Source organism: Ascaphus truei, chromosome 12 (assembly GCF_040206685.1).
Source record: "Ascaphus truei isolate aAscTru1 chromosome 12, aAscTru1.hap1, whole genome shotgun sequence".
In the NCBI taxonomy this organism is placed as follows: domain Eukaryota; kingdom Metazoa; phylum Chordata; class Amphibia; order Anura; family Ascaphidae; genus Ascaphus; species Ascaphus truei.
In genome coordinates, this window is record NC_134494.1 from 47,099,943 (window position 1) to 47,120,097 (window position 20,155).

Below are 20,155 nucleotides of genomic sequence, written 5' to 3' on the forward strand. Positions count from 1 at the left end.
AAAATACTCCGCCAATCTTTATGAGTGGGAGGGGAAGGTGACTCCATCTGCCGCTGCAGTGGGATCCCCAGCTCTTCATAGCGTCTATTCTGATAAATATTTAGACAGCACCCGATGAGACTATCTATTTCAAAACATTCGTCCCTCTCTGTTTGACACGGTACAAACTCTGTGCTCTAATCTCCCACTGCATAGCGTTGTCAGGAAATGCAAAAACAGTACTTTCTGGGTAAAACTTCCTGGGAAAATTTGCCACTTTTTCACCAAAACATTTGTGTAGGAAAAAGTGAAGTTATTTTTTGCAAAAACGTCTAAAATGATGAGTTTTCCTCGTACTTCTGCATATTTCGGCAACGTTTTTGTATGACCGGACAATATGTTAACAGAAATGTGGGGTTATTTAATGTTAATGGAGATGAATTGTGAATATTACACATTACGCGAAAAGTGTAACCTTCCCTGGTGAAAAGGATGGATTCCCCACTGCGCTGCTGCTGCTGGCGAGATGCATTATTATCACGCGTAAGGTGTATGTAACGTGTCAATTCACCTGTTAAGTAATTGTCTTGTGGAACCCCTTTCCCCTCACATGGATAGTATTTTGTGGCCACATTGTATGTTGAAGAGGCTCCTGTTCCGGTTACCAGTGGTATATAACTTTAATCATAGCGTAGCGTTTTACAGAGACATTTTGCAGACGCAGTCCCTGTGAGCTTACAATCTGTGTTTTTGGTGCTTGAGGCACAGGGAGTTAAAGTGACTTGCCCAAGGTCACAAGGAGCCGACAGTGGGAATTGAACCAAGGTTCCACTGCTTCACACTCAGTGCCAGTCAGTGTCTTTACTCACTGAGCCGCTCCTTCTCCCAGGTTCCCCTGCTTCACACTCAGTGCCAGTCAGTGTCTTTACTCACTGAGCCGCTCCTTCTCCCAGGCTCCCCTGCTTCACACTCAGTGCCAGTCAGTGTCTTTACTCACTGAGCCGCTCCTTCACCCAGGTTCCCCTGCTTCACACTCAGTGCCAGTCAGTGTCTTTACTCACTGAGCCACTCCTTCTCCCAGGTTCCCCTGCTTCACACTCAGTGCCAGTCAGTGTCTTTACTCACTGAGCCGCTCCTTCTCCCAGGTTCCCCTGCTTCACACTCAGTGCCAGTCAGTGTCTTTACTCACTGAGCCGCTGCTTCTCCCAGGCTCCCCTGCTTCACACTCAGTGCCAGTCAGTGTCTTTACTCACTGAGCCGCTCCTTCTCCCAGGTTCCCCTGCTTCACACTCAGTGCCAGTCTGTGTCTTTACTCACTGAGCCGCTGCTTCTCCCAGGTTCCCCTGCTTCACACTCAATGCCAGTCAGTGTCTTTACTCACTGAGCCGCTCCTTCTCCAAGGTTCCCCTGCTTCACACTCAGTGCCAGTCAGTGTCTTTACTCACTGAGCCGCCTCTTCTGCTGCTTTGCTCCAGTTTTACACCTGAGCTAACGGAAGAATTACTCATAATAATGTGGGCAGCAGCTTGAATACGTGTCTTTGCCCAACGCTTTGTGTCACTGTGTGTAAACGGAAAATGATTTTCTTCCCCAGGTGAAGAAAAGAAGCACAATGACAAAGCGCAGCTTGGTGCCCAATCTCTGCGGCCGCCACAGATTGGATCAATGTTTCGGGCGCACTTGTGTGTACACAATGTGTGTGTGCAGAAGAGAGAGGCTGATCGGGAGGGGGCGCTTCATGTACAGTATTACTGTTTCATGTACGTCAATCAGAGAAGAAATACTGTGCCTGGCAGTGTTAGGCTGGTGAGAACTTGTCTGGAGCTGAGGCCCTGTCCCGCTTATAAACCCGCAGCCCCCCGCGCCTGCGTGTATACCATAACATGCACATGGCGACGCTGCCACATAAAGACGTTAAACAGAATAAATCACAGCGGTTCTGCCTTAAACAGAGCGTTTCCCCAGACATGGCCAGTGAGGGACAGGAGCAGCTGGGGGGGCTGAGCTGGGAGGGAGATCTAAGATTTAAAGGTCACTACAACGTGTTTATTCTACCTAGCACACAGGAGCCACCCGGGTGTACAACATGCACACGCATTCTCATGTACATGTTTACATGCACACACATCCTCATGTACATGTGTGCATGTGTACATGCACACGCATTCTCATGTACATGTTTACATGCACACACATCCTCATGTACATGTGTGCATGTGTACATGCACACGCATTCTCATGTACATGTGTACATACACACGCATTCTCATGTACATGTGTACATACACACGCATTCTCATGTACCTGTGTACATGCACACACTTTCTCATGTACATGTGTACATGCACACACATTCTCATGTTCATGTGTATTGGCACACACTTTCTCTTGTACTCGTGTACACGCACACACTTTCTCATGTAACCGGGTACATGCACACGCTTTCTCTTATACACGTGTACATGCACACGCTTTCTCTTGTACACATGTACATGCTTTCTCTTGTACATGTGTACATACACACGTTTTCTCATGTACATGCACACGCTTTCTCATGTAAGCGTGTACATGGACACACGTTCTCATATAACCGTGTACATGCACACGCTTTCTCTTATACACGTGAACATGCACACGCTTTCTCTTGTACACATGTACATGCTTTCTCTTGTACATGTGTACATACACACGTTTTCTCATGTACATGCACACGCTTTCTCATGTAAGCGTGTACATGCACACGCTTTCTGTTATACTGTGTACATGCACATGCTTTCTCTTGTACATGTGTACATGCACACGCTTTCTCTTGTACTGTGTACATGTACACACTTTCTCTTGTACATGTGTACTTACATGCACGCGCTTTCTCATGTACACGTGTACATGCACACACTTTCTCATGTACATGCGTACATGTACACGCATTCTCATGTACATGTGTACTTGCAGATGCTTTCTCTTGTACATGTTTACACGCACACGGTTTCTCATGTAACCGTGTACATGCGCACGCTTTCTCTTGTACTGTGTACATGCACAAGATTTCTCTTGTACACATGTACATGTACATGCTTTCTCTTGTACATGTGTACATACACACATTTTCTCATGTACATGCACACGCTTTCTCATGTAAGCGTGTACATGCACACGCTTTCTCTTGTACATGTGTACATGCACACACTTTCTCTTGTACACGTGTACATGCACACGCTTTCTGTTGTGCTGTGTACATGCACACGCTTTCTCTTGTACACATGTACATGCACATGCTTTCTCTTGTACTGTGTACATGCACACGCTTTCTCTTGTACACGTGTACATGCACACGCTTTCTCTTGTACTGTGTACATGCACACACTTTCTCTTGTACACGTGTACATGCACACGCTTTCTCTTGTACACATGTACATGTACACACTTTCTCTTGTACCTTGTGTACGTACATGCACACGCTTTCTCTTGTATACATGTACATGCTTTCTCTTGTACAAGTGTGCATGCACATACTTTCTCTTGTACACGTGTGCATGCACACGCTTTCTCTTGTACCTGTGTACATGCACACGCTTTCTCTTGCACACATGTACATGCTTTCTCTTGTACACGTGTACATGCACATACTTTCTCTTGCACACATGTACATGCTTTCTCTTGCACACATGTACATGCTTTCTCTTGTACACGTGTGCATGCACATACTTTCTCTTGTACCTGTGTACATGCACACGCTTTCTCTTGCACACATGCACATACTTTCTCTTGTACACGTGTGCATGCACACGCTTTCTCTTGTACCTGTGTACATGCACACGCTTTCTCTTGCACACATGTACATGCTTTCTCTTGTACACGTGTGCATGCACATACTTTCTCTTGTACACGTGTGCATGCACACGCTTTCTCTTGTACCTGTGTACATGCACACGCTTTCTCTTGCACACATGTACATGCTTTCTCTTGTACACGTGTGCATGCACATACTTTCTCTTGTACACGTGTGCATGCACACGCTTTCTCTTGTACCTGTGTACATGCACACGCTTTCTCTTGCACACATGTACATGCTTTCTCTTGTACCTGGGTACATGCACACGCTTTCTCTTGTACCTGTGTACATGCACACGCTTTCTCTTGCACACATGTACATGCTTTCTCTTGTACCTGTGTACATGCACACGCTTTCTCTTGTACCTGTGTACATGCACACGTTGTCTCTTGTGCATGTGTACCTGTGTACATGACACGCTTCATATCCTGGTTAACTATCACCTTAAAGTAAAATTTGGAGGGGAGAATTCACCCTCAGGAAATTAACATGCGTCAGTGAATAATGATGCAGAGTATCTCTGTACTTCCCCCCACCCCAAGATAATCTTTCTTATGGAAAATAAAATGAGGTTCAGGTCTGCCATATTGATCCTGTGCCAACCTCCCCGTGCCATAGTCCCGGAGTTACTCTGTTACTGCTTGAAAGGGGTTAAAGGATTTTTTCAGATACCTGTTAGGAAGGGAGCAATAATTATTTTAAAAATATATATTTTTTTGTTACATGTACTGTTATACCCAGTACAGCTGAATATTGCAGTATATTAATTCAGGGGAGTCCTGAATATAAGGTGATGCCTCCTGGTGAGCGTACACTGCCCACGTGTGCTGGGCCGCAGGCTGCTGACAGGACAGAGGACACCGTGCAGATTACCAGCTCATCACTTGGAGAAGTTGGATGGTGATTGTTCTGTGCTGAGCTTGTCCGGTAATCCAGCGCCGTGTACACAGGGCTCTACCGCTAAGTCCACATTCAATATTTGAGAAAGAAGACACATTATGTATCTATATGTATATCTCTTAATGAAACCACCGTGTAATCTCCCAACATCCTCATTCCATGAAAATCATATTATGAAGTGTATTTACTAAATTGTTCCTGCCACAAAACTCGGCACACAAAAAACCGCACCAGATTTATTAAACGATTTCTATAGAAAGTAGCTGGATTATACTGTATCTGGTGCTGTTCTTTGCACGGGGTTTTCTCCAGTTTTTGCAGCTGAACAAGTGAAAAAATAGTGCAATATAGCGCTCATGTGACAACCTAAATAATAAATAAGTGACAAACAATGATAAACAGTGATAAACAGTGACCTGTGATTATTGAGTCCGATAAGGAGTCCTGGAGATGCCCAAAAAGTTACCCTGGCCACCTCTTAGCCAGAGATAGATGTCACCTCTTAGCCAGAGATAGATGTCACCTCTTAGCCAGAGATATATGTACACCTCTTAGCCAGAGATATATGTCACCTCTTAGCCAGAGATAGATGTACACCTCTTAGCCAGAGATAGATGTCACCTCTTAGCCAGAGATAGATGTCACCTCTTAGCCAGAGATAGATGTCACCTCTTAGCCAGAGATCGATGTCACCTCTTAGCCAGAGATAGATGTACACCTCTTAGCCAGAGATAGATGTACATCTCTTAGCCAGAGATAGATGTACACCTCTTAGCCAGAGATAGATGTACACCTCTTAGCCAGAGATTGATGTACACCTCTTAGCCAGAGATATATGTCACCTCTTAGCCAGAGATAGATGTCACCTCTTAGCCAGAGATATATGTCACCTCTTAGCCAGAGATAGATGTACACCTCTTAGCCAGAGATATATGTCACCTCTTAGCCAGAGATAGATGTCACCTCTTAGCCAGAGATATATGTCACCTCTTAGCCAGAGATAGATGTACACCTCTTAGCCAGAGATAGATGTACACCTCTTAGCCAGAGATAGATGTCACCTCTTAGCCAGAGATATATGTCACCTCTTAGCCAGAGATAGATGTACACCTCTTAGCCAGAGATAGATGTACACCTCTTAGCCAGAGATAGATGTACACCTCTTAGCCAGAGATAGATGTACACCTCTTAGCCAGAGATATATGTCACCTCTTAGCCAGAGATAGATGTCACCTCTTAGCCAGAGATATATGTCACCTCTTAGCCAGAGATAGATGTACACCTCTTAGGCAGAGATATATGTCACCTCTTAGCCAGAGATAGATGTCACCTCTTAGCCAGAGATATATGTCACCTCTTAGCCAGAGATAGATGTACACCTCTTAGCCAGAGATAGATGTACACCTCTTAGCCAGAGATAGATGTCACCTCTTAGCCAGAGATATATGTCACCTCTTAGCCAGAGATAGATGTCACCTCTTAGCCAGAGATATATGTCACCTCTTAGCCAGAGATAGATGTACACCTCTTAGTCAGAGATAGATGTACATCTCTTAGCCAGAGATATATGTCACCTCTTAGCCAGAGATAGATGTACACCTCTTAGTCAGAGATAGATGTACACCTCTTAGCCAGAGATATATGTCACCTCTTAGCCAGAGATAGATGTACACGTCTTAGTCAGAGATAGATGCCACCTCTTAGCCAGAGATATATGTCACCTCTTAGCCAGAGATAGATGTACACCTCTTAGCCAGAGATAGATGTACATCTCTTAGCCAGAGATATATGTCACCTCTTAGCCAGAGATAGATGTACACCTCTTAGTCAGAGATAGATGTACACCTCTTAGCCAGAGATATATGTCACCTCTTAGCCAGAGATAGATGCCACCTCTTAGCCAGAGATAGATGTACACCTCTTAGCCAGAGATAGATGTACACCTCTTAGCCAGAGATAGATGTACACCTCTTAGCCAGAGATAGATGTACACCTCTTAGCCAGAGATAGATGTACACCTCTTAGCCAGAGATATATGTCACCTCTTAGCCAGAGATAGATGTCACCTCTTAGCCAGAGATATATGTCACCTCTTAGCCAGAGATAGATGTACACCTCTTAGCCAGAGATATATGTCACCTCTTAGCCAGAGATAGATGTCACCTCTTAGCCAGAGATAGATGTACACCTCTTAGCCAGAGATAGATGTACACCTCTTAGCCAGAGATAGATGTCACCTCTTAGCCAGAGATATATGTCACCTCTTAGCCAGAGATAGATGTACACCTCTTAGCCAGAGATAGATGTACACCTCTTAGCCAGAGATAGATGTACACCTCTTAGCCAGAGATAGATGTACACCTCTTAGCCAGAGATATATGTCACCTCTTAGCCAGAGATAGATGTCACCTCTTAGCCAGAGATATATGTCACCTCTTAGCCAGAGATAGATGTACATCTCTTAGCCAGAGATAGATGTACACCTCTTAGCCAGAGATAGATGTACACCTCTTAGCCAGAGATAGATGTACACCTCTTAGCCAGAGATAGATGTACACCTCTTAGCCAGAGATAGATGTACACCTCTTAGCCAGAGATAGATGTACACCTCTTAGCCAGAGATAGATGTACACCTCTTAGCCAGAGATAGATGTACACCTCTTAGTCAGAGATAGATGTACACCTCTTAGCCAGAGATCGATGTCACCTCTTAGTCAGAGATAGATGTACACCTCTTAGCCAGAGATCGATGTCACCTCTTAGCCAGAGATAGATGTATGGAGTGAAAAACTTCTTGGGCAATTTGTGGAAGACTGATTCAGGTTTTTGATGGTATCTTGTCTGTTCCTCTGTCTCTGCCCCCCTTTATTTGAGGGTAATAGTGTGTAACATTTCTCTATGGGCAGTTTCTCCATAGCGATGGGACCGGATGCAGGTTATTACATGTAACATCTGCTCGTTTCACAGCAAAGGGTAATTATACTTCCTGTGCAAAGCATGTTTGCTCATGTTATCTTAGGTTTTCTCGAGCCATGTATATGGGAAGCATTAAGGGGCCTATGCAGAGGTCCGAGAACGAAGTAATCTCCATGATGTCGCCAAAAGTGGGTATAGGTATGCAGAAAGGTGCGCAAATGTGGCGAGATGGGTATGACATCGGCGTGTTTTTTTGGCGGATATAAAAAAGCGGAGAATCGTTGGCGAGAAGGTGAAACTCGCATCTATTCGCCATGTCGAAGAAAACGTGGTATTCCAGGAACAACGTTTACAGATTCTCGCCATTACGGCACACCAGAATGGCGAATGTATCGGCAAAAGTAAACGCCAGAAAAAAACGGCAGATTTATAAATCTATGTCAACAAGGTAATCGGACGTATGTGCATACGGCTAACTAAAACGTGCCAAAATTTGTGATTTTATTACCACAGCGAATTTACAGAACTCTCTGCATAGGCCCCTTGATCTCTACAAGTGGGACAGAGAATGTGCGGCAGAACGTATACGTATACGGCAGCTATATAGAACGAGCACATACGTGGCATTGAAAGGGTTGATTGTTTGCATAGTTTCCAATCACTCTAACATCCCTGATCACAAAGGACGAGCGCAAATACCGAATTGTATTAAATGAAGTGATCACACTTGTGAAGGTGAATATTGAAAACAAAAACCTGAATGGTTGCTGCTCCTTGAGTGGACTCGATCCAAATCCAGATAAGGGTGTAGAGGCAGCGGGTCAGGAGCGCACTCACATCCGGGAGTATATAAAAAGAAGAAAGAACACACAGATGTAGCCATGCCACCTTTGGCTACTAACCTGCCCTACTCCTGGCAGTAAGTCCTGGTACAATTAGGCTGCCAGTAGTCAATATGGGGTTTCCCCACTCACTGGAGCTGCACTTGAGTGACAGTGGGAGGCGGTGACATCTGGCCTGAGCATGTCCAATCATGGAACAGAGCTGGTGCTCTCTTCCTAGCTCCAGTACTGCCCCAAATTTAGCAGTGCCTCAACCTACTTGAGAGAGGCAGGTCACACAGCCAAGAGCCTGACTATTGGGCCTTCTCTGGTCCTCTACACCTCGGGGGAGAGTGAGTGGGTCCCATACCTCTGCCCCTGCTAGAGGGGCAGGGGAGAGCTAGGACTGCTGCGGGTGCCCTTGGCCAGTAGTTAAGGTCCAGGGACCATCCTTCAGTGAGTAGCTGACAGTTGCTGAATTGGACAGAACGTGCCATGTACTGTGCTGCACACAGAGAGAATAAACCGTTCCTGTTGTTATACTCCCGCCTAGTGTGAGATCTTACTGGGGGGAGAGGGGATAATTCTACTGTAGGAGATCATCTCCACCTACTTGGAGCCTACAGCAGATGGAGGCGCTGCACTGCTAGAGAACCATGTGGGCAGGCCTGCACAACATACGGCCCGCGGGCCACATGCGGCCCGCCGGGGCACCTGGTGCGGCCCGCGACTGACCCCCTTCAACCCCCCCTTCCCTCCCCTTCCCTCCCCTGGTAAGGACACAAGGAGCGCGCTCCAGCATTAAGTAGGAGCGCGCTCCAGCAGTGTCTGTGTGACCGCGCCCTCCCCCCCCCTCAGCCTGCTCCAGCAAGGTGACGCGCTCTAGCAGTTTAGCGCGACCCAGAACTTCCGGGCCTGCTGCTAGAGCGCGCATCCCTCACGCTTCCCTCATGCTTCCCTCATGCTTCCCTGCCGCCATCTCTGTTGCTGCCGCTGCCGCCACCATCGTCAGGTAAGCATGGGGGGGGGGGTTAGTTCATTCATGCGGGGGGCTGCTGAAATGGAATGGGCTGGGGGGCTGCTGACATGGGAGGGGGGGCTGCTGACATGGAATGGGCTGGGGGCTGCTGACATGGAATGGGCTGGGGGCTGCTGACATGGAATGGGCTGGGGGCTGCTGACATGGAATGGGCTGGGGGGGCTGCTGACATTGGGGGGGCTGTTGACATGGGGGGGGCCTGCTGACATTGGTGGGGGTGCTGCTGACATGGGGGGGCTGCTGACGTGTGGGGGATGCTGACATGTGAGGGGGCTGCTGACATGGGAGGGGGGGCTGCTGACATGGGAGGGGGGGCTGCTGACATGGGAGGGGGGGCTGCTGACATGGGAGGGGGGCTGCTGAAATGGAATGGACTGGGGGGGCTGCTGACATGGGGGGCTGCTGACATATGGGGGGTGGCTGCTGAAATGGAATGGGTTGGGGGGGGGGGCTGCTGAAATGGGCTGGGGGGCTGCTGATATGGGCTGTGGGAGCTGTTGTGGGGGGCTGCTGAAATGGGCTGTGGGGCCAGACTCTGTTTTCCTTGTGAGGGGGGAGAGTGGTGTGAGTTGCAGGGGGGGGGGAGAGTGATGTGAAGTGCAGGGGGGGAGAGTGATGTGAGGTGCAGGGGGGGGGAGTGATGTGAGGTGCAGGGGGGGGAGTGATGTGAGGTGCAGGGGGGGTGGGATGTGTGTGGTGTGCAGGTGGTATTGTGTGTTTGATGTGGAGGAAGAGTATTATGTGTATGGGTGAGGGGGAGAGATGGGGGTATGAGAGATCGCTGGGGAGTCTCGCAAAGGTTGATGATGGGTTTTGGGGGAGATATGAGGATGATGATGGTGAGGGGTGCTGGGGGAGATATATATGAGGATGATGATGAGAGGTGCTGGAGGAGAGATGATGATGATTTTACCCGTGCGGCCCAAATCTTTTTTCCTTGGAGCAGTTTGGCCCTTCTCACTGTACAAGTTGTGCAGGCCTGCATGTGGGTAATGTACCCCACAAACCTGATCCTGTGTCCCCACTACCACCGGTGGACAGCTCAGCCCTCCTGTTACCAGCATGTATCATGCAACACACGACCAGTAATGTCAGAATCTCCCAGAGGGTGGGGGGAGGACCGTTACATTTGGAGGCGCTGTTGGGATACTGCTCAACAGGACAGGTTTTCAGCGACGCAAGGTTGGAAGTAATAAGGTCCGCTTCCAGAGCAAGTGCAGAAACTGAAGGAGGGAGGCTAGGTGTAGTGTCCGGGGGAACTCCTTTCCCCAATCACAGAACTATGCTTTAGACGGCCCTATCGGGTGAATGGTCTGGAGACACAAGGGCTATTGCTGTTCTGAGTCACCCTGAGGCGGGTAGTCAGGATGCCTAAAGGGGGTGCTCTGGTTAACGTGTCCCAGAGGTCTCTTGAGAGGGTCCGCGATGCCGGCAGCCAAGAGGGTGGGGGAAACATCGTTACACACATACAGTGCAAAAAGGTTTTCATAAACGTAACAGGAATGGACGATAAGCAATATCACCCACATTCTCGTGAGCGAGCAAGGGTTTCTTTTCCAGCAGTGATTTATTTATTTATAACATTTTACCAGGGAGTAATACGCTGAGAGTTACCTCTCGTTTTCACGTGTGTCCTGGGCACAGAGTTATAATGACAAATACATGGTTACAAATACATAGTTACAATGAGTGAAAAGGTGTTATACATTCTATACAAGACGTTGCATGCACAGTTACAGATAATATATATTATAGGCATATGTAACAGTTACAGATAATATATATTATAGGCGTATGTAACAGTTACAGATAATATATATTATAGGCGTATGTAACAGTTACAGGTAATATATATTATAGGCGTATGTAACAGTTACAGGTAATATATATTATAGGCGTATGTAACAGTTACAGATAATACATGTTATAGGCGTATGTAACAGTTACAGATAATATATATTATAGGCGTATGTAACAGTTACAGGTAATATATATTATAGGCGTATGTAACAGTTACAGGTAATATATATTATAGGCGTATGTAACAGTTACAGGTAATATATATTATAGGCGTATGTAACAGTTACAGGTAATATATGTTATAGGCGTATGTAACAGTTACAGGTAATATATAGTTACAGGTAATATATATTATAGGCGCATGTAACAGTTACAGACCAGATTAAAATGTGAGACCGCTTTAGTTTTGAAAGAACGTAGACAGGTGGTGGCTGTGAGAGTTTCCAGTAGACTGTTCCAGTTGTGGGGTGCACGGTAAGAGAAGGAGGAGCGGACGGATACTTTGCTGAACTCTGGGACCATGAACAGTCTTTTGGAGTCAGATCTACACTCTAACATCCCTGTGCTAACTCCATGTAACTTTCTAATAACGACCTCGCCCTGATTTTAATTCCCATTTTCCGGCCTGGATATCACTGTGACCTGTCGGCGGCCCATCTCTCTCTTCAGATAGAGACAGGCGGGTGGAGATGGTATGCGGTGGCTGAGGGCCCCCGGCATGAAGCAGAGGATAAGCCGGCAGAGGCATTAGCAGTTGTTACAGAGGCAGAGCAGGACGGCAGGGGAGGAGGAGCAGCAGCAGACACTGGAAGTAAGACTCCCGTGTCGGACCGGCAGCGTTTGTACCTCCCTGCAGGGTGAGAGCAGCAGCGCTTGTACCTCCCTGCAGGGTGAGAGCAGCAGCGCTTGTACCTCCCTGCAGGGTCAGAGCAGCAGCGCTTGTACTTCCCTGCAGGGTGAGAGCAGCAGCGCTGGTACCTCCCTGCAAGGTGAGAGCAGCGCGCTTGTACCTCCCTGCAGGGTGAGAGCACCGCGCTTGTACCTCAATGCAGGGTGAGAGCAGCAGCGTTTGTACCTCCCTGCATGGTGAGAGCAGCAGCGCTGGTACCTCCCTGCAAGGTGAGAGCAGCGCGCTTGTACCTCCCTGCAGGGTGAGAGCACCGCGCTTGTACCTCAATGCAGGGTGAGAGCAGCAGCGTTTGTACCTCCCTGCATGGTGAGAGCAGCAGCGCTGGTACCTCTCTGCAGGATGAGAGCAGCAGTGCTTGTACCTCCCTGCAGGGTGAGAGCAGCGCGCTTGTACCTCAATGCAGGGTGAGAGCAGCAGCGTTTGTACCTCCCTGCAGGGTGAGAGCAGCGCGCTTGTACCTCAATGCCGGGTGAGAGCAGCAGCGTTTGTACCTCCCTGCAGGATGAGAGCAGCAGTGCTTGTACCTCCCTGCAGGATGAGAGCAGCAGTGCTTGTGCCTCCCTGCAGGGTGAGAGCAGCAGTGCTTGTACCTCCCTGCTGGGTGAGAGCAGCAGTGCTTGTACCTCCCTGCGGTGTAACAGCAGTATCTGTCCACTTACATTCTAGACAGTTTTTAGTTTCTAGTTTCAAAAATAAAATAATCTATAGAGTTAAAATAACAATTCCACTGATTCTATTTATTCTGTTCCCAGCCCTGTTATCTGAGCTGATAAGCGAAAAAATGTACCATGTTAAGGCAAGAAATGGAAGATTTTTTGGTATGTATTTTGGGGGTGGGAGGGTTTGTATATATTTGGCGGGTGTATTTTTTTTGTATGTATTTGGGGTGTGTTTTTCTGTATTTGTATGTATATGGGGGGGGGGGTTGTATGCATTTTGGGGATTACTATTTATTTATAAATGTTTGACCAGGAAGTTGCCTCTCGTTTTCAAGTATGTCCTGGGCACTGTAGAGGGAGAGGGGGGTTGGCCCGGTATTAAAGGGGTTGCATCCCATATGGCCACCCCCTGACCTCACCAGGGAGGCAAGGGGTTAACTGGACTGCGGTCCAGGAATGTGGCTTACACCTTGTCATGTCAGGAAACTGTATGTTCCCCTGTTCCCATGTTTCATTATAATCCTGTATTTTAATGTTTTAAAGTGCATTTCTGTATCTCCAGTTCTGGAGGTCACAGAGAGTTGATATTTGGCCAATATGTGGAGTCACTGTAGGCATTAAAAACTGGCAAATTTCGACCCACTGAGCCCACCAGAATGGAACTTATTAATATGTGTAGATATTAAAGAGTATATGTATGGTATTTTGGATCTGCTCTGAAAAATGCAGACTCCATCTGCTATGCTAAATAGGTCAGGAAGGGCAGCCGGATGATTGAGCCTAAATACTAATCAACAGACCAAGTACTAATCAACAGACTCTGCCACTCTAATTGTTACCTGCGGGCGGAGAATCATCAAACTGGAGTGGTTTGTAAGTGTTATGTCTACACCTACAAACAATGAAGATCCTATCAGATACTTCATTTGGTAGACTGGTTGTTGCCCCTGATTTAATTATGGGGCTACAGAAATAAGACCCTCAGAGTCCCAGTACACATGGGCTAACTAGCTGGGGGGCATGGGTTAATCTGTGTCTCCACGTTAGGGATTGGATACAGATAATTGTTCACCAATAGTCTGTATTCAATGTTAAGAATAGGGTTACACAGGTATATAACCTGTGTCAACCCTACAGTTTTTAGTTGTGCTACTGATTCCACCTGGAATGTCACCGGATTGCTGGAGAATTGCTAGCGGATACTTCTACATCCCCCAACCCTAAGTAAGTGTTACCTTCTTGTCTGTTAATAGTACTATATTGCTGTGTTCACCTTTTTAAGGAATAAATATATTTTATTATATCTAAGCCTCGTTCTGTTCAACCCAGATATTTGGTGTTCATTATATCTTGTCATAAGCTACCGTGACAGGCACAGACAAGACTATGGTGACAAATACATAGTTACATTAAGTGAGCAGGGTTATACATTATAGATGTAGCCATGCCACCTTTGGCTACCAACCTGCCCTACCCCTGGCAGTAAGCCCTGTTAGAATGAGGCTGCCAGTAGTGAACATGGGGTTCCCCCCTTCTTGGTGCTGCACTTGAGTGACAGGGGGAGGCGGTGACATCAGGCCTGAGCATGACCAATCATGGGACAGACCTGGTGCCCTCCTCCTGGCTGTACTTAAGGGCGGTGCAGCCCCAAATTTAGTAGTGCCTCTACCCACTTGAGGGAGGCAGGGATCACACAGGATTGCCTGGAGCTTGGCCTCCCCTGTTCCTCTTCCCCTTGGGGGAGAGTGAGTGATACCCTATACCTCTGGTCCTGCTAGAGGTCGGCCCTGCTGCTAAAATCATGCCTATCTCAACTATGGAGGCCCCCACTGGCCTGCAGTACTAATACTGTGGCAATGTTTTTGCAATACATAGAAATAAATACACCGGGACCATAGAGGGACGGAGAGTGAACTTCAATCGAGCGGGGCAGAGGTCATTCGTATTTTCCTCGCCAGTGCATTTCCCCGACAGTTGTTCCAGCAGAGTCCGCAGGCTCAATCCGTGTATATACCCCAACAAATCCACATTCTTCCTTCCAAATACAAAGTGCTTCTGTGTAATCATTGATTATACCTGCACCTACCAGCTGCTGTTATTACCCGAACTTTGTATATACATATATACTTTCACTAATGGACTGTTGGAGATTTATGTATAGCTCCGTAAGGCTGTCTTTTTGTGCTATGAATGGCTCCTCCACAACCATGTCCTCCGAAGACAGCAAGAATACATGAAAAAATACAATCTAATGGCCCCTAACCCCTTAATCACCGTAGCGGTTAATAACCACTTAAGTAATTAAGGTGTTAACTCACCCTCCCCTGCTACCCACCCGGGAGGCCTAACCACCCACCCCAGGACCCTTAAACCCACTACGTACTCATTGATTGGCATAGTGGTACATCATACCCATATAATATGAACTTGACTGGTGGCGGCTGTGAGAGTCTCTGGTAGACTGCTCCAGTTGTGAGGTGCACGGTAAGAGAAGGAGGAGCAGCCGGATACTTTGTTTGCCTCTTTCCATTTCCTCCCCTACCTGTTTATTTAGCCACATTAGTTTAGACTTTTTTCTTTTATATTTATTACCATGTATACACTCTAAAACATTGTTAGAAAATCACACTTTTCAAAAACTGACCATTTATCTTCCACATTTTTTCCTGCAAAACATCATCCCAATTTAATCCTTGTAGAATATTCCTAAATGTATTAAAATCTGCCTTTTTAAAATGTAATGTCTCTGATAATTTATTTAAAATGTGAGACCATGTTAAGATCACTGTTATCGAAATGTTCACTAACTTGAATATTTGTGATAACTTCTACATTGTTTGATATTACCAAATGTAGTATTGCCCCTCTCCTGGTTGGTTCCTCAATAACTTGGGTCATGTAATTGTCTTTTAGCACCCCCAACAGACAGTTTCTCTTAGTTGTAATACTAAGACTGGGGCAATGAGATATGTCCAGATAATTAAAATCACCCAAGTTGTCCAATAAGAAGGAGTTAAATAAAAAAGAAACGAGTAGGATGGACAGCTCCATTAAGCTAAAACCCTATATGCTTCCTAAATAAAGAACAGGGAACTATTGGGCTTGGGAGTTTCACTTCATATAGAAAATGGCCTTTATCCTTATCTTCTGTCACTTTCTATATTTATATTTGCAACCCCTCATTATTTCCCTTAGACTGACTGTTATATGATAAGGTTGGGGCCCAAGTCCTACTCCCATTATGACCAGTGCTATCCCACTAGCTGAGTATGTGGCCTGAAGGTCAGACAATGGGACACGACACCTTGAATAACCAGAAATTATATTTAGAAAACCCATACTAACACAGATATCTCTAAATATGTATATGAACCCAAACGTGAGGAACATCCACATACAGTCAGAATACATATACACATAATTCACTGTCTGGTTGTGTATTAGTGTCTCTCCCAAGTCCCCTTGACTCTGGGCTAAAAGGGGCCCGTGTGTGAGTGTCGGTACAACATTGGAGCTCTTATGAAAGTGTAAGTCCATGTAGTAGGCCTGCCTGTTCACAGAGACTTCGGTAACCTTTGGATGTGGTGTGGATCACCTTTGTCTTTACTCATTTCTCCCTTAGTCTGATAGGCAACTGGTCCACTTTCAGCTCCACTCAGGGAGTCTGTGACATCGTTACCCAGCTCTGCTGAGTTGTCCTTCTCAAACTCTAGTCCTAAGGTCATCCTCCATCAGCCTGAAGTCCCCTCGGGTTGGGGCAGCCCCCTCTCAGACAGGGACTGGTCTCTACGGGATCTTTGTAGTTCTCCTCTCCTCATGCTCCCCTCTGTTAACTCCTCCTGTCTTACCATCATTTCATGGGTGCTCCTGACCTCTGATTGGCTGTGATTTCATGTATCCCTATGTCAGCAGCAGGGGCTTCTGGGAGTTGTTGTCCTGCTGCTTCCGTTGCTCTCAGTCATTGGCTCATTACCAGCAGCACACACCAGAGGGGAGTCAGCCTGGGGGGGGGGGGGGGCAGCATAAATAGCTGTATCCTATCAAGGTTTTGATTAAGTGCTTGATATTGTTAATAATTGCACTTTCATAGCGTTTCTCTCTTAATAATGTGCTTCTCGGCAGCTGGAAGTGAGTAGGGCCTGTTCAACTAAATAAACAAATGACCAGCTCATTAAGAAAACATAAAAATCTGAAATCTAAGTCTTGATCAAAACTTAAACCTGGCAGAAAAAAATATACAAGATAGCAGCAAATGAAACATATTAAATGTTCAATGCTAAGACATAAATAGGAATGATAGAGATTTGTAGTCATTTACACTGCCCATATCTGCATTGTATACAGTGACTAATTCCCCTTAGTAACTGACACACGGTGTAACGTTTTTATAACCAATTCAGCATTCTGTTGTTATTATTTCCAACTTTGTATTGCACTGTTAAAAACATCAGGTTAATTAGCACATGCGTGACACGTTATATAGTATTATTACAATCTGTTTACTGGTTATTACTTTTGCACACTTGGCAAACTGTTTATACAGGCAGCTACAGTACAAGTCAGATGAATGAATATACAGTAGGTTTTACATCTTGAATATCCTGTTTGAAGACCATTCTGCTTCTTTTTGCATTTCTCTAACAGTCCCTTCCCATGCACATCATTTTATTAAATAAACAATACTTTTAAAAAATGTTTCTAAAAGTGCAAAAAAAATAAAAATCATTTTTAATGCATTTGTTTAAGAATGATTAAAGCTTTTCAAAGTCGGCAAAATTTGGAATTGTACATAAACCTTTGAAATGTGTTTTGTCTTGCAATGTGAAACTCTATAACTCATGGGCCTATTATAAACAGTGTAATACCTTAAATGCTCGATTGCCTTATTTGGTGAAATAAAATTCCTACAAACCATCAACAGCCTCCATCCTTCTGCAATTCTTTATAACAATATATTAATGACATAATCACGCTTGGCCTGGCAAGGTAATAGGGTGCCACAGATCTGTGCAGCCAAATAGCTGAAAGGTTTTGTTTAAGGTACAGTTTATAACCTCCGTTTGGAACAGGTCCTAATGGAACTGTGTCACAGAACATCATGTTTGTATGACAGAGAACAAAGGAACGCCAGGCTTCCAGGATTTGATGGAAGTGATGCTACACTATGTGTCTGTGTAATCATCTTACCAAGAAGAAAAAGACCATTTCAAAGGGAAATGCAGCGCTTATAACATTCCCTTTAATCTATTCGTTTCAGCTGCCCCTCCGTGCCAGAAATGTAACATACCAACAAAGTGAAAGGTCCAGAGGAGAAATGTCTTCATATTCCAGACCAGTGGTTTCCAACTTTTATTTTTGGTTAAGGAACCCTATAATTATATTTTGATACTCTGCAGAACCCCGACCATCTCTAATAGCGCGTCTGAGATCAGATGCATAGTTAGGAACTCCAACCCACTCTAATAGCGCGTCTGAAATGAGATGCATTGTAAGGAACCCCAACCCTCTCTAATAGCGCGTCTGAGATCAGATGCATTGTAAGGAGCCCCAACCCTCTCTAATAGCGCGTCTGAGATCAGATGCATTGTAAGGAGCCCCAACCCTCTCTAATAGCGCGTCTGAGATCAGATGCATTGTAAGGAACCCCAACCCTCTCTAATAGCGCGTCTGAGATCAGATACATTGTAAGGAACCCCAACCCTCTCTAATAGCGAGTCTGAGATCAGATGCATTGTAAGGAACCCCAACCCACTCTAATAGCGCGTCTGAAATGAGATGCATTGTAAGGAACCCCAACCCTCTCTAATAGCGCGTCTGAGATCAGATGCATTGTAAGGAGCCCCAACCCTCTCTAATAGCGCGTCTGAGATCAGATGCATTGTAAGGAACTCCAACCCTCTTTAATAGCGCGCCTGAGATCAGATGCATTGTAAGGAACCCCAACCCACTCTAATAGCGCGTCTGAAATGAGATGCATTGTAAGGAACCCCAACCCTCTCTAATAGCGCGTCTGAGATCAGATGCATTGTAAGGAACTCCAACCCTCTTTAATAGCGCGTCTGAGATCAGATGCATTGTAAGGAACCCCAACCCTCTTTAATAGCGCGTCTGAGATCAGATGCATTGTAAGGAACCACAACCCTCTCTAATAGCGCGTCTGAGATCAGATGCATTGTAAGTGTAGCCCATGTTCCCCCCCAGACGCAGATGTCTATCTATGGTGTATTGAGGCTGGCTACGTGTACTTGGGTGGTGCGTACCTGCTTGGAACAGAAGGGCCTGAGTCTCCCGCGTTGGTAGTGGGGACAACAGGACCAGGCTTTCTGGGGTACATGCCTCCATCTCTTTAGCAATGATGATGCAGCGCCTCCATCTCCGCAAGTCCCAGGGATATGGGGTAGGACCCTTACAGAGAAACCCTGGTCCCAGGGGGAATGATCCAACTCACACAGTCTCTTTGTGTAAAACAGCAGCAATAGTCTTTATTCTTCGGTAACACAGTGAGGTAGTGCACAGCCGTTCCTGCAAAGAGTAGCTCATAGAAACCGTGCTCCCAAGGTACAGGCGTCTCTCTCCTCTCCTTCCCTCCAGGTGTATGCTTCCCAACAGGATGGGCTGAATGGGGCCTCACCCCTGCCTCCACCCCACAGGGTAGGCCCTAGGAGTGAGGCTAGATATCCTTCCCCTCACCCCCTAAATAGGGTGAGGGGCAGTGGTCCACCTCTATAGTCCTGTTCGCTCTACTCAGAGGGGCTCTGAGGTCTCTCCTACAAATATCACTCTCATGTTGAGCAGGGCCTCTCAGGTCAGGCATGCGCTCTGCTGGGTCTTACTACACTTCAGACCAGCACTCTCCTCCGCTCCAGGACATCACTCCACATACTCCCTCCAGGCTCTCCACAGACTGCCAGTACTGACACTCTGCTCTCCAGACTTTGCTCCAGCTCAGACTGACATCCTCACAGAACTGAGCATGCTGGACTGCCACCTCTTTCTCTCAGCTCTAACTCAACTCGCAGCACGAACTCACAGAACCAACTGACTCAGACACACACAGGACAGCCCACTAAATAGAGTCAGCCCTGCCCCTCATGATGTCAGCAGGACCTCCCCTCTGTCTAGGCCTGCCACAGAGTCAGGGGGGCCCACCTCCATCACTCCAGGCAGGGCTTGAAGGGGGGGGGGGGAAACCCATGGTTACTACTGGCGCCTGCCCTTACCAGGGCTTACGGCAGTAGGAGATGGATAAGTAGCCTGCTCTTACTTACAGGGACTACATAAGGAACCCCAACCCTCTCT